Source organism: Hyperolius riggenbachi, chromosome 8 (assembly GCF_040937935.1).
Source record: "Hyperolius riggenbachi isolate aHypRig1 chromosome 8, aHypRig1.pri, whole genome shotgun sequence".
Lineage (NCBI taxonomy): Eukaryota > Metazoa > Chordata > Amphibia > Anura > Hyperoliidae > Hyperolius > Hyperolius riggenbachi.
The window spans coordinates 64,385,878-64,406,254 of record NC_090653.1 but is presented as its reverse complement, the minus strand read 5'-3'; the positions used below and the strand labels follow the sequence as shown (position 1 = coordinate 64,406,254).

At 44.9% G+C, this 20,377-nt stretch overlaps 1 protein-coding gene across 2 annotated transcripts in view; it reads right to left on the bottom strand.

Moving 5' to 3' along the window:
* DLL3 (delta like canonical Notch ligand 3) overlaps window positions 1-20,377 on the bottom strand; it is a 109,009-nt gene that overhangs the window by 18,781 nt on the left and 69,851 nt on the right. The window lies entirely within an intron of this gene.

Sequence of the window (20,377 nt, the reverse complement as noted above, 5' to 3'; positions counted from 1 at the left end):
ACCAGGTGCCAGTTTAGGCTCCCTCTGCTTCTCACCAGACCTTTTTGTCAATGGGGTAGAGAGGGGGTCAGAGAACGTGACAGCTAGGCCCCTGTTCACCCACCACATTTGTCTAGCTAGCCTTGTGGATAACGTGGCTCTGATTCTGGTACTGAGTAACAAAACATTTTTCTAACATACAATCTCCCAAATAAAGAACTAAATTCAACCAAAGCATTCATCTGCTTGATAATTAAAGAGAACCTAAAGTGTTGCTTTCATATTTATTTCCTTTTAAGCAATACCAGTTGCCCGGCTATCCTGCTGTTCCTCTGCCTCTAATACTTTTAGCCATAAACCCTGAACAAGCATGCAGCAGATCAGGTGTTTCTGACATTATTGTCAGGTCTGAGGAGATTAGCTGCATGCTTATTTCTGGTGTTATTCAGACACTACTGAAGCCAAACAAATCTGCAGGGCTGCGAGGAAACTGGTATTGTTTAAAAGGAAATACATATGACAGCCTCCATATCACTCTCAGGTGAGTTGTTGTTGTGACTGTGCAAGACTGTTTTTTTGTGATTTGGGTGTAGTGATACTCCTATACCACAAGATGGTGCTGTAGCCGAAGCTAAAGTCTGAATTGAGTGAAATGAGGTTCATAGTAGGAAAAGATGCAAACAAAATTAGAGCAAAACCAGACTTGCCAGGGAAGAAAATAATAATAATTGTTAGTAACCTCATTTCAAATACCCTCCCATTCAAGTCATTTAAGGCACATTAGCCTGAGAAACAGATGAAAGATGCAGAATGTCGCGTTCACCAGTTGCAACGCTGAACAAGTGTTAAAGTGAACCTCCGGACTAAAAATCGACTCAGCAGCACTGAAAAGGCCTTGTGTTTCTTTAACAGTTTCACAGCATCAGAACTTTGTTTCTCTTATACAAGCCTCATTTTTAGCTGCACAGAAGAAAACTGCCCGGGCTTTTTTCCCCTGATGCTGTGCAAAGCATGATGGGATTTCTGATTTTGTTGTTCTCGTTTTGCTGTTTTGGCGAAATTTTACATTTACACTTTGAATTTGACATTTGAAGCCTAGCGTGTACAGCTGGGAGCGGTAATCAGGACACAGGATAGTTGGAACTGTGTCTCCTGCTCCTTGTCACCTCCTTTCAACCAAAAAGATGGCTGCCCCCATGACAAAGATGGCAGCCCCCATGAATCACAAACATTTGCCTGTTCTTTTCAAACAGGGTGGGTAAGAGATTATATTACCTATCTATTCTAATTAACATAACTAATGTAACTTGATGACAGTATGTTTTTTTAGGCTGAAGTTCCCCTTTAAATATTGAGCACTCCTGTGGAAATTCATTGTAGAATTTCCCCCCAGTGTTGCACTTCCTTAGCAAGAATAACAGCAGGGAAAACATTACAGTGTTTAATGGTATTGAGACTTTAGTCTTGAGGTGGCCACTAATGATACAATCTTGATTGGACAGTCTTACCAAATCTATGTAGTAGAAAAGTATACTGAGTGAATATACTTGGCATGAAGACTTTAGGTAGTCCTTCCTATTAAAGATTGTACAATCAAGATTGTATCATGCACCTTTAGACAAGCCTTTAATTGAAATCTTGTTTTATGGTGGCCATACATGGTACAATTTTTCAATTAGATAATTTAGTTCGATTATTCCATTAGATCGAATATAAAGATTTTTCCAGCATGTCCGATCATTTTTCCAGAAAAAACGGGATAATCGTTCGAATTTCTTGATCGAAAAAAAAAAATATTTTCAACTTTTATTCAATTTGATCATTTAGATCGAATAAACGGGAAAATCGAACGTTTTTATTGTACCGTGTATGGCCACCATTATATAGATTGCTCTATTCCATATTTGGCCCATGAGCCATAGTTTGACATGTATCATCTACTGAGAAGTGGTGGGGTTGAGATTAACCTACACAGGGCTAATTTTGGAGCCAACCTGATAAATTTACCCAGGGGCGTAGCAATAGCCATAGCAGCCATAGCAAATGCTATGGGGCCCTGGAGCAGAGGGGGCCCAGGTTGTACTTGATGTTGTTCACTATTAACTTTCCTTTGTTTCTCCACCTTCTGACTTTGTCTTTTAGCTCAACGACTATACACAATATACATTGCATGAGAGTGTAAATTGCCCAATCAACTCATATCCATAGGACACAGGCAGGTGGCATTGCTCAAGAGCGCCTAGTTCTGAGGGCCCCATGAAAATGTTGCTATGGGGCCCTATAGTTTCTAGCTACGCCACTGAATTTACCGTTCTTGGGTTGCTCTCAATCATAGTCTTTTTATTACCATAATCTAGGGCCTAGATTATGGTAATAAATAGACTATGATTGAGAGCAACCCAAGATGGCCGCCGCTTGCTTCAGCTGCTGAAGCGCTTCGAATGCTTTGGGATAAAAGAGCTATATAAATGTTAATAGCTGCAAAAATCCCCCGAGTTGTGGATCTTGATTGCCGCCACTGATTCCCCCGTGGAGAGCCATGCTGAAAAGTTTCAATGTCCAAATGCAATCTAGATTCACGGCTAAAAATAGTCTGACTATTTACCCGGTAACCTTGCTTTCATATGGCAGACTGAGCGCTAAGCAGCGTTCACCCAAGATGCGCAACAAAATAATGATGGCTGCCATACAAAATTAGTGCAAATCATATGCAGCTTGGAATAAAGGTGGCCATACACCATACAATTTTGTATATTTCTTTTCAATTGAAGAATTGCAATCTATTTCTCTGATTGATTGTAACAAAATCCGACGAATGCGCCACACACGAGTTCAATTTGTCCTCAATTATGAAAAAAAAATGATGGAAACTTCTGGAAAAATTGTTTGGTTCTATAAATCAAGAAATTGACAGTCGATTTCATAAAAAGTGATCAGAAAAGTCCACCACCCCCGATGGACTAATATATAAACTGTAAATTTGATCCGATTTCTCACTCAAATAAAAAAGAAAAATAAGCCTATGCTTCTAACAGGGGCGTAACTAGAAATCACTGGGCTTCCCTGCAAAACTTTGAATGGGGCCCCCTCCCCAATCATACTTTGTATGATTCCTTATCAGTGGCTGAGCAGATAAAGTCATTAGAACAATTGTGCAGAGAGCAGAAAGCTTTTTCTCTCTGTGCCCTTAGTTATCAGTCTCTCAGGATAGGCAAAAGAAACTTCTCCCCCCCCCACAGGGCCCCCTGCGGCTTCTGGGCCCCACTGTGGCTGCATCGCTTGCAGGATCTATTGTTACGCCCCTGGCTTCTAATTATTCTATACAAGCGATCTTTTTTATGCAAGTGCCAAAAAATAATAAAATTGTATTGTGTGTGGTCACTTTGAGGCTAAGAACACACTAGGCAAAAACGCTAGCGTTGCGGAAATTGATAGTGTTTTTGCGGAAAGTTAAAGTCTATGGGCCACATATAAAAGCGCATTTCTACTCGCCGCGTTTGTGTAGTGAGGCCGCCAAAAATGAAAAGCTGGCGATTGTGTTCAGGGAATAAACAAAGCTTGATAGTGTTAAATGAGCAATGCGATTTACATGTAAATCGTGGTGCTCTTGCGATCGGCAAAACGGCTTCAAAAAGCAGATTACAGCTATTGGAAAAGGGCCCTAATTTTCGAAAACGCACATCCATATCTCAATGGAGATGCAGAGGACTGCGTTTTTACATGCTTTTTAAAAAAATATGATACTGTATTTTACTCCACTGATAAAGGAAAAATATTGACAAAACACAAACGCATGAAAAATGCAGACCGCAAACACAAACTAAAAACTTATGTGCAAATTTACTGCATTTAAAATTCAGATGGCAGGTCTTTTTTGTGTCGTTACTTTGCAGCCTATAGCGGCACCCAAAGCACCGGGGCGGATATTGTATTTTTCATGTAAATTAGCTCCACTGGTTTTCATGCAGAATTTGCGATGTGATTTTTCGGATAGAAACACATTTAAAATGTGCAAATTTCATTGAAAAGTTCACAAAATTGCAAACGCAGAAACCGCATGCCTTTTGTGCAATAGCAAGTGTGAATCGCCTTTGAGGCTAGGAGCACACTTGTTGGACTCGCACATAATGGAAGTCTATGGTAACATTTTTTTTCTGACCTGGGAGACAAACTCATGACCTCAAGCTTCACAGTCAGAGCCAGTACCCCTGGATCTTCCCTGTGACGCTTTTTAAAATGCACAACATGTAGCTTCTTTCCGCATACTGTATGGAAATTGCATGCGATACGCATACAATGCTTTCCTACAGGAAAAAATACATATGATACATTGAAAAGGGAGAATATTCGCAAACGCATGAAAAATGTACAACCAGAATTGCAAATCGCACAGAAAAATGCATAAGGCGGAAAACGCATGATTTTCCAGCACAGACAAGTGTCCTGACTGATCAGAAAATTGTAAGGTGCTGTAGTTTCTTCAATCCACTAGAGGGCAGACTCAGAACAGAAGTTTTCGTCAGTGCTAAAACCTGCCAATAAAAATGAGCAAGCAGAACCCAAATGAGCTAAATTTTGGCAAATAGGGAAAAACTCAAAGATTTATGAAAGCTTTGATGAGCAGTGATCCTGGGTGATTCGCTGTGATGCGGAAAATAAAACTCTCTTCACAAATTAAACAAGAGACCGCACATAGTGCACATACTGACTGTTGGAGTCACCGCTATGTCCTGATACGAACCAGGTGATGACTGCAGTGATCGACTGCAAATTTAACTTTGTGTTATATAAGGAAAGAATTATAGCATCTCATTGACTTTATCTACTAAGCAATGCACCTGCATATGTACAAACTGGTGTGCCAGAGATTACTAAGCAAACACAATCAGCTGTTGAGATTTCAGTGTACAAACACAAGATTACTCCTAATCCTCAATATCTACCCTTTATTAGGGTTTCCATGAAACAGTTGAGTTACAGGATGTGGGTAACACCTTCATGGTGCCCTCTCACTGTTTCTGATAGAGGTAATAGAGATATAATACTGCAGTTGGTCATAACCTGTATAGAAAACAATCCTAAGTCAACATGTTTCACCCCTCAATGGGAGGCTTTGTCAGGGATACATATAAAAGTGCAAAGGTGTGGTAGTGCCAACAAGCACACAGGTATCCAGTCATATACTAAGCCTGACAACGAACACTATGATGCAATGATATTCCTGTAAGCAGGGCCGGGCCGAGGCATAGGCTGGAGAGGCTCCAGCCTCAGGGCGCAGTGTAGAAGGGGGCGCACAATTCATTCAGCTGTCATTCCTAATTGTGTTTGAAGCAGAAAGAAATAAGAAAAGGAGATACATGAAAGTGACCACGCACTTTGGTGTCTCAGCCTTGGGTGCTGGAGGACCTTGTCCCGCCTCTGCCTGTAAGGCTTTCAAATCGAGTGCGGTGGGTTCCGATACAGTAATGCACAGCATGCTCTGCCTTAACTGGGTAACGCGTGCATTCACAGTGGTGGTGAAGCATACTTTTATTGTACTATATGCTTCACTGTGTAGCTGCACCATATATTACCTGCGGTGAAACTTTTCAGCAGCTCTGCGATACTATGGCAACGCAACCTGCACAGTGTTAAAGGAGCCTAACACTTTAACCATATGTAGCTCAAAGAAAACTGCTCACGTATATTCAGCATGCATTTGTGATTGACAACCCTTCCCCCCCAAAAAACAGATGTTACTGACACCCACATTTGCTTATAACTGATCACCATTGTAGTGTGTCACCCTTGTGCCCGCCTCTGAACCCCCCCCCTCCCCCTCCTTGTGATGGATAGAATCTGAATCCCATGTATAGAATTTAATGAACACATTTAAATTGGCCTCTTCTCTCTGTTAATCGCTCTGCAGTGCTTCATTAAATGACAGGCCAGGTGGCACATTGTTGACATGCATTGGGATACATATGATGAGCTCTCGGGGTGGACGGGGGATGATTTTGCTTCTAACCTGAGAGCATCAGGGCTAATTCGCCCAGGCAGCTAAGCGCTGGTTCTCTGCTGAGAAAATGTCACTTTACTGCTGGGTGAGCAGGCACCGTGGCCATGTAGGGGACTGCCGGGTACTCTCTCTCTCTCTCTCTCTCTCTCTCTCTCTCTCTCTCTCTCTATATATATATATATATATATGTATATGCGTACGTTAAAAAGGGGCGCTGGGAAAAAAGGGCGCCGGGTTTTAAACGATAAACATGGATAACGTTTAAAAATATAATGTACTATATTTCGTTTAAAAATAATGTTTTATAAAGTTATAAATCATTAAATAATGTGCATGAAATTGGCAATTGTGAAAACGTTAATCTTCCGTTTAAAAAGTGAAACGTATAATAACGTTTTAAAAAAAATAGTAAGTAACCCTCCCTGTACCTACCCCTAACCCCTAGACCCCCGTGTTGGTGCCTAAACCTAAGACTCCCCTGGTGGTGCCTAAACCTAAGACTCCCCTGATGGTGCCTAAACCTAAGACTCCCCTGGTGGTGCCTAAACCTAAGACTCCCCTGGTGGTGCCTAAACCTAAGACTCCCCTGGTGGTGCCTAAACCTAAGACCCCCCTGTTGATGCCTAAACCTAAGACCCCCCTGGTGGTGCCTAAACCTAAGACCCCCCTGTGATAAGCATTAATAACGTGTGAAAAAAATATTGTGCTGTTTTTCGTTTAAAAATAATGTTTTAAAAAAGATTGTACTGTTTTTCGTTTAAAAATAATGTTTAAAAGATTATAAATCATAAAATAATGTGTAATCATGAGAAGCAGTTATAAAACAGTAAAAGTCTCCGGGCGCCGCTTATAAAACATTATTTTTCTCCGGCGCCCTTTTTTCCTGTCGGGCGCCCATTAAACGATATTTATTATGGGAGTGAATGGCGGCGCCCGATTTGTCCACTTGCCTCAGGCGCCCGAATTTACTGTTCTCATATAGATATATATATATATATATATGTGGTCATTAGTGGCATCACGCCTACTAAGCAGTAGAAAACTGCTGCAAGCCGCATCTCAGAAGCGGAGAGCCTCCTAAACACAGAAGACAAGACACAGAACATTTATATTGCGCTTTTCTCCTGGCGTACGTAAAGCGCCAAAGCTGCAGCCACTAGGGCACACTCTATAGGCAGTAGCAGCATTATGGATGGGTCCCACTAGGGCATTTTTGGCAGTGGTTTAGGATCACCAACAATGGCCAGCGATTCCCAAAACCGCTTTGCCAATGTATCTAAAGGGAGCTGAACCCACTAGTGCGATTGGGATTAGGGTTAATCACAATCACATGATGTGCAGCATTCTGAGCGCATTTGTGCTCAATGCTGTGTATCGCTTTGAAAAAGGGAGTGAATGATTGTTAATTTAAATAAAGTTATTTATACTTACTGGGTGTCCGGATGTCTGCCTTTTTGTCCATAGCCCCACCCCCTAGCAGAGGAGGTCAAAGGTCTCCTCACTGAACAGGTGCTGGCTTACTGAACACAGTAAGAGCCAAGCTGAATTGGATTTAAAGGACACCTGAAGAGAGAGGGGTATGGAGGCTGCCATATTTATTTCCTTTTTAAACAATGCACATTGCCTGGCTGTCCTGCTAATCCCCTGCCTCTAATACTTTTAACTATAGACTCTGAACAAGCATGTAGATGAGATGTTTGACTTAATGCTTGTTCCAGGTGGGTGACTACTGATGAATGAAAGATCAGCAGGACACCAGACAACTGGTATTGTTTAAAGGGAAATAAATATGGCAGCCTCCATATTCGTCTCACTTCAGGTGCCCTTTAAAGCTCAACTACAAAGGAAAAAAAAAGTCTAGTATGGAAAGGGTTTAGAACCTAGAAAGAGTTTTTATTACTGTCTGTGTCCCAGTGTGGGAAAATTTTCTGAATTTCCTGTCCTGATAGGATGAGGGCATATCTTTCCACCAGAGATAAAGACTTATTATTGTATTGCAGAGAGGGGGAGTAGTAAATACACAGGTCTTTATTTGTTTTTGAAGATTCAGTTACTTTCAGTAGAAGATTCAGTTACTTTCAGTAGAAGATTCAGTTACTTTCAGTAGAAGATTCATTGAAGATTCAGTTACTTTGATTGAATGTGGCAGTGACTTGTTGACCCCAACACATGTGACTGTTAAACCTCCGATCAATTTTTGACAGTTTATCAAGTGAAAGGTTTAGCTGAATGGAAGTAACTTATGGCAAGTGCATAATATAACGTAGGGGTGTATTAAATTAACCTGCAATAAAAGGGGTGTCTATTTTCGATCAGATACCTTCTCAAATGTTATAGAGTGGTGTAAGCAGAGCAAGACCATCCATGAGGCAACCTAGGCAGGCGCTATAGGCCTAGTGCATGTCATGGGGCCCATCTGACCGCTCTCCTACCTTAACTGCCTAAAAACAGAACACCCAAAGCTTATCCCTTGCCTAGGTTGCATCTTGTCTTATATATCTGACTTCAAGATAGTACATTGAGCATTGTTTGGTTGAATTAGGATTGGGGAGTGAGCGACTGCTTGCTAACTTGTTGACAGAAGTGTGTGGCTAGCTCAGCATTTTCCATCATGTTTCTTTTGAGGTGCCTTATTTCCTGATAACACTACCGATTATGTTAAAGACAAGGGGGCTCATACAAGTTCCTTGGAGAGGGCAAGGCAAGATTCCAAATTGGAACATACCTCCCAACTTTCTGAGATAAGAAAAAAGGACATTTTAAGACACACCCTAATCATACTCCACCACACCCCCAGTCACTGTCAGCAGAAGCAAAAGATGCAGTATTATAATACAAACCACACTGATTCTCTCTATCATCATTAGTTTTCCTTCCTTTTAACATTTTAAAATAAGAAATATATCAATTTAAATGATAGAAATAACATTAAGAGCATATTAAACACATTTTTCAGTAGAAAAATGCATAGGGCTTGATTCACAAAGCGGTGCTAACCCAGTTAGAGACTTTAGGCGTGATAACCATTGCACCACGCTGGTGAAAAGCCAGTTTAGGCATGATAAGTTTAGGCGTGATAAGTTTAGATAAGTTTAGATCGCGCGCAAAGTCCCGCACGCAAAGCAGCGCCATTAAACTGTATGCGACGTGCACCAGACTTTGCTAGCGCAAAACATTTGATCAGCTGTGCACTGCGGTGCTAACCCAGTTGGTGCTATAGTTATCACGCCTAAACTTATCACGCCTAAACTTATCACGCCTAAACTGAGTTTAGGCGTGATAAAGGGCTTTTCACCAGCGTGCTAACTGTTAGCACCGCTTTGTGAATCTAGCCCATACTGTCAGATAGATCTGTGCATGAGCCCTGAAATACAGAGGGACAGGGAGATTTAGTTCCCAAAGAGGGATTGTCCCCAGGCCCGGATTTACATCATAGGAGCCTAAAGGCACAGATGTCCTGGCACCCTAGACACCGCCCTCCATGAACCTACAACCCCCCACCAAACCGTACTGCAGGTGTGCTGGCTGTCCCAGTTGTCACTTCTCCATTACATCCCTTGCCCGTCATAGGTAGCTACAGGTGCCCCTTAGTATTATGTAGCCAGAGCTATCCTCAGTATTAAATAACCAAGGGTGCCCCGAAGTATTACGTAGCTAGAGGTGCCCTGACTGGAGGGAGATCTGGTCAGTGGAATGCCGAAACCTGGGTGTGTAACCTCTCATTTTACACACTGCTGGGGACTCTGCATAGAGAAGGATGGAGGGAGGCACTAGGGGAGGGGAGTGAGACGCCTTTTCATCATCAGGCGCCTGTAGGCATGTGCCTACAGTGCCTTATGGCAAATCCGGCCCTGACTGTCCCTCTGCAAAAAGGACAGTTGGGGATGAATTGTTATGACACGTCAGGCTGGGATCACACATAAAAATGTGTCCAGTCCTGTCCTGTCAGTTTTTGACAGGTGGCATCAGTTTTGTATGTGTTTCTATGGCTGTGTTCATACATAAATCTGTACATTTCTGGTCCAGTCCCGTCCCCTCCTGTCAGTTTTGTATAGGTCTTCTATGTGTGGGTTCACACATAAAAGGTGTACAGTTCCAATCCAGTCAGGTAAAACAGATAGAAAACTGCTGCAAAACTGACTGGACTGGACTGGGCCAGAAAAGTACAGAGTTATGCCTTACACTTGGTTCACACATAAAAGGTGTACAATTTCAATCCAGTCAGGTAAAACGGATGGAAAACTGCTGCAAAACTAACTGGACTGGACTGGGCCGGAAAAGTACAGATTTATGCTTGAACCAAACCTTACGCTTGGTTCACACATAAAGAACGCACAACACTTTTGGAGTCAAATTACGCAGAGCGCAGAGTAGCACACCCCTCCCTCCTTCCTCACAGCTATATGAAATAAGACATCGGGAGACATTTCTCTTTTCTGTCACACCGCAAGGAGTGGCTGAATAGAGTATGACAGATAGAAGTGGGGACAGTTTGATTGATAACTCACTGAAGAATAGCACTTCATTAGCATACATCCTCCCTCAGGCCACTCCTCACACATGTGACCGTTTCCGTCCCACGTGTGCCTTTCATCTTGTTTCAGATGCATGTATGTGTGTATGTGGCAGTGGATTGTAGTTACAGGGGTCGCAAAGGCTGAGAAAATCCATCGCAAATCATCTGCCGCATAAGTAGTAGCTGGACTTTCACTTGATTGGGCTGCCAAATCATCCCTTCAAATACAGACACATTTACAGTATGCAGATTCTGGGGTTACTTACACATAATCACTGCCTGACTGCATCTAACTAGCCGCAAGACCTGTATAATCCATATGTATGAATTGGCAACACTGCCACTAGATAAGCCATACATCCCAAATGTCTATTTTCCAGGGGGACAGTCCCTATTTCTGAACCATATCCTTCTTTCTCTAGTCTGTCCCTCTTTCAGGTCTTATGCATAGGTCTGTATGCAAAAATGTATTGTTTAATTACTGCTATTGTTTAGTTTTGACCTGTAACTTCTAAATTGCATCATTTACTTTAAGACCGGTTTTACACTTTTTCTTGCATTGCAGTGCGATGCTCCAGTCCTGCCGCATACCACCGCAATGCAAAAAACTACAATCATATGTCTCTGCAGCAGAGTGCGCCGACAGGCTCTTATGCATATCGCCGCCCCCGCTCAGTGACATACTCCCTATTGGGCAGGAAGTACAACCCTGGGATTCCCGTCAGTCCGCGCATGTGCACTGTGCTCTGTCATTTACCTGCGACGCCCATAGACTACCATTACCCTGAGCCCCATGCAGGCCTGTATTTACATCACAGGAGCCTATAGGCACAGATCTCCTGGCACACTAGACTCTGCCCTCCATGAGCCGAAACGCACTGCAAGTGTGCTGGCTGGCCCAGCTGTTACTTCTCCATTACTTCCCTTGCCCATCATGGTAGCTACAGGTGCCCCTTAGTATTAGGTAGCCAGAGCAACCCTCAGTATTAAGGTGCATAGGGAAGGAGGAAGCAGTGGCAGCCAACTGTAGACACGTGCCTACAGTGCCTTATGGTAAATCCGACCCTGGCCCCATGCATTACTTTCAGTGCATGACGATGCAATGCCATGAGTATGAACGGCCCCATTCACTTGCATTGCTGTTGCGTCACCCTGCGGTAAAACAAGGTAAGGCAACGCACACTTGCAATGCAAGTGCAAAAGCGGCCTGAAGCAAATCTGAAGTGAGAAACTCATTACAGATATCGTAACTATCTATGCAGCGGGAAGGCTCTGGATACCATAGAGCCTTCCCAGTCTTCGGTCTGTCCTGTTATTACCGCGCATCACCAGTTAAATCTACTCATCCTGCTAGGTATTCGGCACTCCTTAAAACAGCTCCTCTCCTCGAGGGGCTCTGAAGACGAGCACAGCCATACTGCACATGCAAAGCCCCGCCTCCTACTTGTGCAGTACAGATGTGCTCGTCTTCGGTACTGGGACACGAGTAGTTCCAAGGGCTGGCCAAAGTGTGCCTTGCATACGACCTATTATCTGACTTAATGGTTGAAGTTATTCAGCCTAGACCTCAACTTTAGAGGAGTGGCTGGGGTGTGTCTCCTGGGTGTCTGTTTTTCTTTTCACAAAAAGTAAATAGTTATTTAATTGAAAAACCGGATAACTTAACCACTTAAGTACCAGCAGTCTCTGCCCCCTTAAGGACCATAGACCGCTGGTGGAAGAAACGGTGGTATAACGAGGAATACCGACGAATCTCCGCACTTACCCGCCGCAATTGCCGTCACCGCCGCACGTCGGGGACCTGGGCCACTGAGCAAAGTTCCTGTGAGCTGGCCAGGAGCCACTTTGATTGGCTCCTGACCCTGCCTATCAATGTAAGCCAATGGGAGCTGCTTATGTTGATAGACAGGGTCAGGAGCCAATGAAATCGGCTCCTGACCCGTTTCCAGGGCTCTACCGTCATAGAGACTGGCAGAGCAAGCAAGCTGCGACAGATAGCCATCAAAACAGGGCGTAGATTTCAATTAGCGCGGTCATTAAGTAGTTAAAAAAAAATAACTAAACCAGAAGTGAGAATAAACTTATGAGTCAAGTAATTGTATCTATAGAAAATAATACTGGATAGAACTTTCCTGGAGTTCCACATTCTTATTTTAGGTTTAATGGTTACAAACAGTCTGCTTTCTGGTCTGTGTTTATCATCATAGTAACATTGCTGCAGTTCATTTGGCTCCCACACAAAGAAATGATGACCGATTTAACTATTCATCGCTGTTCAAAATCATGTGTATTTGCACAACCACACAAAAGATTTATGACCACTAATTAGTTTTCAGCTGCTGCTGCAGTCTGGCTGCTCAACCTGCATGGATAAAGCATTGATTTACTGTATAAGCCCTTGCAAAGACAGAAGAAAATAATAAAAAGTGATCACTGGTAAGTTGTACGTCTATACTGTATGTTCAGATGACTATCATATCATACCACATGTCATTACAGGTACTCTTTAAACCTTTACAGAAATAAAATCGGACTGTTCACATTACAAAGAAGGTAACCTTATCTGTATAGTCAAGGCATGCTTGCAGTAGTAGTCCCCCAATCACTGACACATCCGTTTGCGATTTCAGACAGCCTGAATACTGCTTATTATTATTTTGCAAACATGTTGAAATGTTTTTCTGACACCAGATGAGAGTCCTGCTGCTAAATCCAGCACAGTTTGCCATTTACAATAATTGCATAGTGGAGCATATGATGGTGCGATAGTTTTGCCACAGATAGTTTGGCAACCTGTGATGAAACGCGGAAAAGCCGCTGTCTCTCAAAGTGAGGCGGCTGTTTCCGCGTCCAACATTGCGTCACAACGCGGAAAAAACGCCGCATGCCGCATAGGCAGAGCGGCGGAATCCGCATTGGGAGCGGCGGAATCCGCATTGGAGGCGGCTCCCGCACTCAGTTCACTAGATACATTGCAAGACAGTACTGGTGTGGCTGGGACTGATAGTCCACCTGGATTCAGAGTGACACGCGCGCGCGCACAGAGGCTGAGCTTAAATAACAGCCAGAAGGGAGTCGGCTGTCCGGGCGGGTCAGCTGACATTTTCCACCACTCTCATTGGTCCAGCAATTAGGGAGGTCCTGGAAAGGTCCTTGTGTATATATACCACTGGCTGTTCACTTGCTCTTTGTCTGGCGTGCAATCACACATGTGGGAGCACCCAGATCCGTAGTCAGATCCGTAAGTGTGCCGGGACCAGCTGGAGCTGTAATCCTACACTTAGCTAGATTCTGTTGATAGCTAAAGTACTAGTTTGATTGTGATTATCTGTTATGACTTCCTGCTTGCCTGACTATCCTCCTGAACTCTGATCTTGTACCTCGATATTTCTGACACTCTGTTGCAACTTGCCGAACCCCCGGCTCGTCCTTAGACTCTGCTTCTGCCTCCTGATCTTGTACCTTGATATTTCTGATACCCTGTTGCCGAACTCTGCCTGTACCTAGATTCCGCCTCTGCCTTATGATCTTGTACTTTGTCTGTCCGTGTGTGTACGACCTGGCTTGTCCGACCTCGAGAACCGACCTTACGCTTGGAGGCGGTTCCTCGTCCTGTCAGTGACATCTCCTCCTGAGTGTCACTCTCAGACTATCCTTCCTACTGTCAGTCTGACTCCTCCCGTCTTTTAGAGCTCAGGTCTGCGGAAGGAATCTGTGCAGTACTCCTTGCTGCACTGAGGCCTAGTCCTCTAAGTGTTACTGTTACACCAAACACCACACTCTACTCAGGTGAACAGAGGTTAGCTAGTATATCGGTTTATCGGTGATACTGCAGATCACTTATAACCTGGTATATATCTGTATTCCCAGTGATACTGCAGATCACCGGTAATCAGATCCTCTCTGTGCTTCACCGATCGTTACACAACCCTTGTAGCGATGACAACAGATAATGGATATGCCTTCTGTGATCTTTTCAACAGATGATTTGAGAATTGCAATGACAGGGATTGAAGGTGTGACCAGAAATTGCTCTGAAAACCAGTAGATGACTTGGGTAACACGGGATGGTAAGTCCGGCAAAATTAACCCTTTAACTGCCAATTTATTAAGAGGCTTACAAGTGCTCCAGGCAAATTTATTTTAATTAGCATGTTTTATGTCTTATTTGTTACATTTCCCTGCTACTAATTAGTACTGCTGTAATGTGTATTTATGGCCACTTGTCACTAGGGGGCAGTATGAGGCAGACGTCTGCTTCCAGTTTCTATATTTTCTGCTCAGTAGAGAGAGATCAAAGCATTCCAAGAATTTACAGCACAATGAGTTCTGCCGACTGAGATCAAAAGCAGTGCACTTATCTCAAACGAGGTGACTCTATTGAAGCTGCTAATGGGTTAAAGGACAATGCCAAGTGAAAATTATAAATATAAAGGCCTGAACTGGGATCGTAAACACTGAAGCTCCCATGCAGCAACATCGCTTCCTATGGGAGTGACTGAGTCACTACGCGTTTTGAGGACCTCCTCCTTCGTCAGGTGACTCCCATACACCTGCATGTGCCTCTTCTCTGGTGCCCTATTACCTGACACAGCCCTGTTGTAGGGTTTGTGGGCAGGGCTGTGGGCATCAACACACTGTTCAGAATACAAAGGAGGCGGGGCACAGACAAAGCTGCCTGAGAAAATTGCAACATGCTGCTCTGGAAGTCTGTGTTGAAGTAAGTGATTGGTGCATTTTGTGTTTTGCCAGAAGGACTCAGGGAGCACAATACAGCTCTGGTGCGTATTACCCAGCCTGACAGGTCTGTACATAAAATAGATGTATGCTTTAATACCTTATTTCTAGTCCCTAATTGATGGTGATGTGACTGTTCTGGCATGAGAAGTAGCTAGGGCAGCAATGCATCTTGGACTTGTGATGCAATTTTTCATTAACCTTAACAAAGCCGTTAGGGTGGGACTCCCCTAATCTCCTCAATGCAGTACGTTGGGCACCGGCGTACCTACCGGGGATGCGACCCACTCAGCCGCAGGGGGGCCCGGGGCTGCTCTAGGGCCCGCTCACTGTGCGCGGGGGGAGCGCTGCTCTGGACCCCCCAGCAAGGTGCTCAACTGGCCGCAGCGTCTAATAGACGCTGCGCCAGTTCTTTCCCCGCTGCCCCGCTCCAGCAGCCTGCATAGTCTCCGGCAGGCAGAGCAGGGCTACGGCAAGATGGCCGCCGAAGAAGCCCTGGAGCTAGTCTACTTTAGGGGACCCACCGCAAATCCCCATAGACACTTTCACCTGGGCTGCAAAACGGAACAAATGTCTTCCGTTTGCTTGTTTAAACCTCCACAAGCCTTATATCCCTGGGTAGCTAAGCATGTCCTCTAACGAATTTTGCGGTTTCGGTCAAAAAAAAAGTTTGAACTGACTGTACAGGAGCCGCCGAACGGCCGCAATTTCGGGTCCGTCAGCCATCTTTGTTCTGCTCTGCAGGTCGTTTCTTCCTCCTCATTGGAGGGAATTGTTGGGTGGGGGCGTGCCAGCTTCTGTCGGCAGCTAACGAACCCTCCAATGAGGAGAAAGAAAGGACCTGCACAGCAGAAGGAAGATGGCCGATGGAACCGAGATTAAGGCCGTTCGGCGGCTCCTACACAGCCCATTTCAACTTTTTTTTGACCGAAAACCTCACAGTTCGTTACAGGATATGCTTACCTATCCGTGGGTATAAGGCTTGTGGGGGTTTAAACAAGGTGAAAGCGGACATTTGTTCCGTTTCTGCAGACCAGCTGAAAGTGTCTATGGGGATTTGCGGTGGGTCCCCTAAAGTAGACTAGCTCCGAAGCCCTACACTGGAGACTATTTGTGTCTCTAGTACAGGGCTTCGGCAGCCATCTTGCCGTAGCCCTGCACTCTGCCTGTCAGCGCGGGAGATGTGCTGCAGGAGGACTCGGGGAGCTGCGAGCCAGATGCTGGGAGAGGAGAAGACTTCTGTCAGGTAAGTGAATTGTTTTTTTTTCACAGGTGCATCTTTTTTTCTAGTGTCTGCTGCCTACATTGTGATTTTCAGGTGTCTGCTGCCCAGTCGTTGGGGGTAACGGCTTAATACAGATTGCTTGATAAATGGCTTCCCAGATTCACCCGCCATACATTTAATCCTCCTGTCTGCCCTAACTCTAATCGTATCTCCTGACTCTTCACTAAGCGTCTGTCCTCTCCTCCTTAACTGTTCTTAATGCTAATAGCTACCTACAGCTGTTCTAAACTTGTACCTAGCCCTTACTGATAACCCCATACTGAACCCTTACCAGTAATCCCATACTGAACACTTACCAGTAACCCCATAGTGAGTCCTTACCAGTAACCCCATAGTGAGTCCTTACCAGTAACCCCATACTGAACCCTTACCAGTAACCCCATAGTGAGTCCTTACCAGTAACCCCATAATGAACCCTTACCAGTAACCCCATACTGAACCCTTACCAGTAACCCCATAGTGAGTCCCTACCAGTAACCCCATAGTGAGCCCTTACCAGTAACCCCATAGTGAACCCTTACCAGTAACCCCATAGTGAACCCTTACCAGTAACCCCATAGTGAACCCTTACCAGTAACCCCATAATGAACCCTTACCAGGAACCCCATAGTGAATCCTTACCAGTAACCCCATAGTGAGTCCTTACCAGTAACCCCATAGTGAGCCCTTACCAGTAACCCCATAATGAGCCCTTACCAGGAACCCCATAGTGAATCCTTACCAGGAACCCCATAGTGAATCCTTACCAGTAACCCCATAGTGAACCCTTACCAGGAACCCCATAGTGAATCCTTACCAGTAACCCCATAATGAATTCTTACCAGTAAACCCATAGTGAACCCTTACCAGTAACCCCATAGTGAGCCCTTACCAGTAACCCCATAGTGAGCCCTTACCAGTAACCCCATAGTGAGTCCTTACCAGTAACCCCATAGTGAGTCCTTACCAGTAACCCCATAGTGAGGGAGGAGGTGGCGCCCCACTGATGTGTCTGGATAACTGTTGGTATAATAAAGAACAGACTTGCCTTGTCAGGAGGCTTTTTTTAGAGTTTTAATGGACACCACAAACAAACAACGCGTTTCTCAGGATTCACCTGCTTCTTCAGGTTAATAAGACAGTGTCTTAGTAATCATAGCAATTAGCCAGGATCACCTGTAAAGTGCTGTGAATGATGTCAACGATTTATAAATGACGAGAATGATAAATAGTGAAGTACTGTAATGAGCAGTAGAAAGCTAGTGGGGCAGTGGTCTGGTCATTTCATGCTACATTTATCCATGCTTAGTGCAGTGCTTGCCTTTCTAACTCCTCAAAAACCAAAACATAAAGGATCAACTAAGACAAGCATTTGTGTTCATTCTATTCCGTTGTGAGATGGCCCTGGGGATGGTTATGTCATCACCACATCATTTGTAAAGCCTCTGGCAGCTGTGATATTCTGGCCCGCCAAGCTGGGGGGGGGGGGGGGGGGCAGATAAAAGAGTCATGCTACAAACTTCTTGCTTTGAATCCTTCTGGGAGCAGGACATAGCCCACCCTGGGCTGTACCAGAGAGGGTAGTGATGAATAACACACTATGCTTACAGATATGTAGTTTGCATCTCCTTCCAAATCTTCCAGAGCTCTGATCATCTGTATTTATATCTCACAAGCCCCTCTCTTCTACACACAGCCAAGCAGATGACATTCTGCCTATCTGGAAATATCAGCCCCATCCACACACACAGCACCTGCCGGAGAGGGGGAGGGGGCCCTAATGCAGGCTGCCTGTCTCTATTGTGCACGGAACAATCGGGGAGCGGGGACAGGCCAGGAGGGGGTGCTTAATCTGTCTTCACTGCTCACAATGAAATCTGGTTAAAACCACATGGCCTCCACCCCCTGCACACTTCTATTTACCTTGAAGAGCGTCTGTCGGGGTGCAAGGAGCGCACACGTCCCTTAACCAGTCACCATATGCTGCTTTCAGTCCTTTGTGTGCAGCCCTGACTCCTGCTCTCATCCACCCTGCCTAATGTTCTTTAGCAGAGTTACTAAATGCACATTGTTAGCGGGCTTGTTCTGTGCAGGGGACAGACAATGCCCCAGAAGCTGCAGCTCCATGTCCTAATCTCATGCATGGAAAGGCCCAGCCAGCTGAGTCACACAAAAGTTTTTTGGGGGGCTTCAATAATAAATAAAACGACAAAAGGATACATACAGGTTTATGTGTTTATCCAGCGTTTGCTAAGTTTGCTGCAGGGGGAGAAGCCGATCGTCAGTTATTAGTAACCGGGATGCTATGTTAGTTGATCGTTTTGGCGCCTCAACCCCATTCATTATCAAACCGTAACCCATCCCCTTATTGTTAAACCTGCTTCCCAATGCGTAACCCTAATCTGACCCGCCGACCTTAACCCCTTCCTGACATCTGAATCTAACCTCCTTCTAATGCAGGGGTGTCAAACTCAAATCCAAAGAGGGCCGAAATTGTACACTGGGACCTAGTCACCGGACAACCTCAATGTCTAATGGCCTCCTCCCTCCCTTATAAAGTTCCCAGGTGTCTAATGGCCCCCTCCAACCCCTAAACTCTCCCTGGTGTCTAGTGGCCCTCCCTCTCCTATACAGTTCCCTGGAGTCTAGAGGCCCCCACCCTCCCCTATACAGTTCCCTGGAGTCTAGAGGCCCCCACCCTCCCCTATACAGTTCCCTGGAGTCTAGAGGCCCCCACCCTCTCCTATACAGTTCCCTGGAGTCTAGAGGCCCCCACCCTCCCCTATACAGTTCCCTGGAGTTTAGAGGTACCCATCTTTCCCTATACAGTTCCCTCGTGTTTAGTGCTTCCCTCCTACCTCCCTCATATGGCTTCCCTGGTGTTCCTGGGCTTCACCTCCAACATAGCTTTCCAGGTGGTCTAGAGTGGGCCAAACATAATGCAAAGTGGGGAAACCACTTGAGGGCCAAATGTAATGGCTCTGAGGGCCAGATCTGGCCTGCGGGCCGGAGGTTGACATGTATGCTATAATGTGAACTCCTGCCTGCCATGTATTCCTAACTTTCCCCTAGCATTAACTTGGAGTTATGTACTTAACCTTCCCACACAGCTTTCTAACAACAAAAGTTTAAACCGACCTAACAGGGGCGTAACTAGAGGGGTGCAGCCCCTGTAATTGCAGGGGGGCCAGAGCTGTAAGGGGACCCAATAATATAACTTCATTCCCTCTGATAAAGGGATCCATCCATCCTTCAGATCAGGAGTTTTTGTGGCTACACTTGTTACACAGTAGGTGTGAAAATGATGGTGTCCACCCTTGTTTTAGTACACCAGCAAGATGGGCACCCATGCTGTGAGGGTCACAGAGGGGAGACAAGGGAAGGGGTGTGAACATGGGGGCCCTGTCAAAGTTTTGTTGGGGGGAGGGGGCATGATTTGTAGTTATCCCCTGCAACCTCACCTTGTCCCATTTGTAATGCAACCTTCCTAAGCCATGCCTAAACCCAGCCATTAACAATAACAGATACTAACATTATTATTATTATTATTGATTTATTTAGCAGCAGCATCTTCCGTGGCGCTGTACAGTAGTTTACACTACAATAACCATACAATAGAATATATTGGTTAACAGTGTAAAGGGGCCCATACACCTAATGATTTTCCCGCCGATATACAGCAGATTCGATCACTGTGATTGAATGTGCTGTGAAATCGTCACGCAAACGCTGACAGAATGATCGATTTCTGTCCGAAATCAATCGTTCCCGTCAATCCGCTCGTGCGGAAGATTGTTCTCGATCACCGGCGGGTCGGGGGTGCGTCGATAGCGGCGTTCAAATGCCCAACGACCGACGCAATACAGTGGAAATACATTACCTG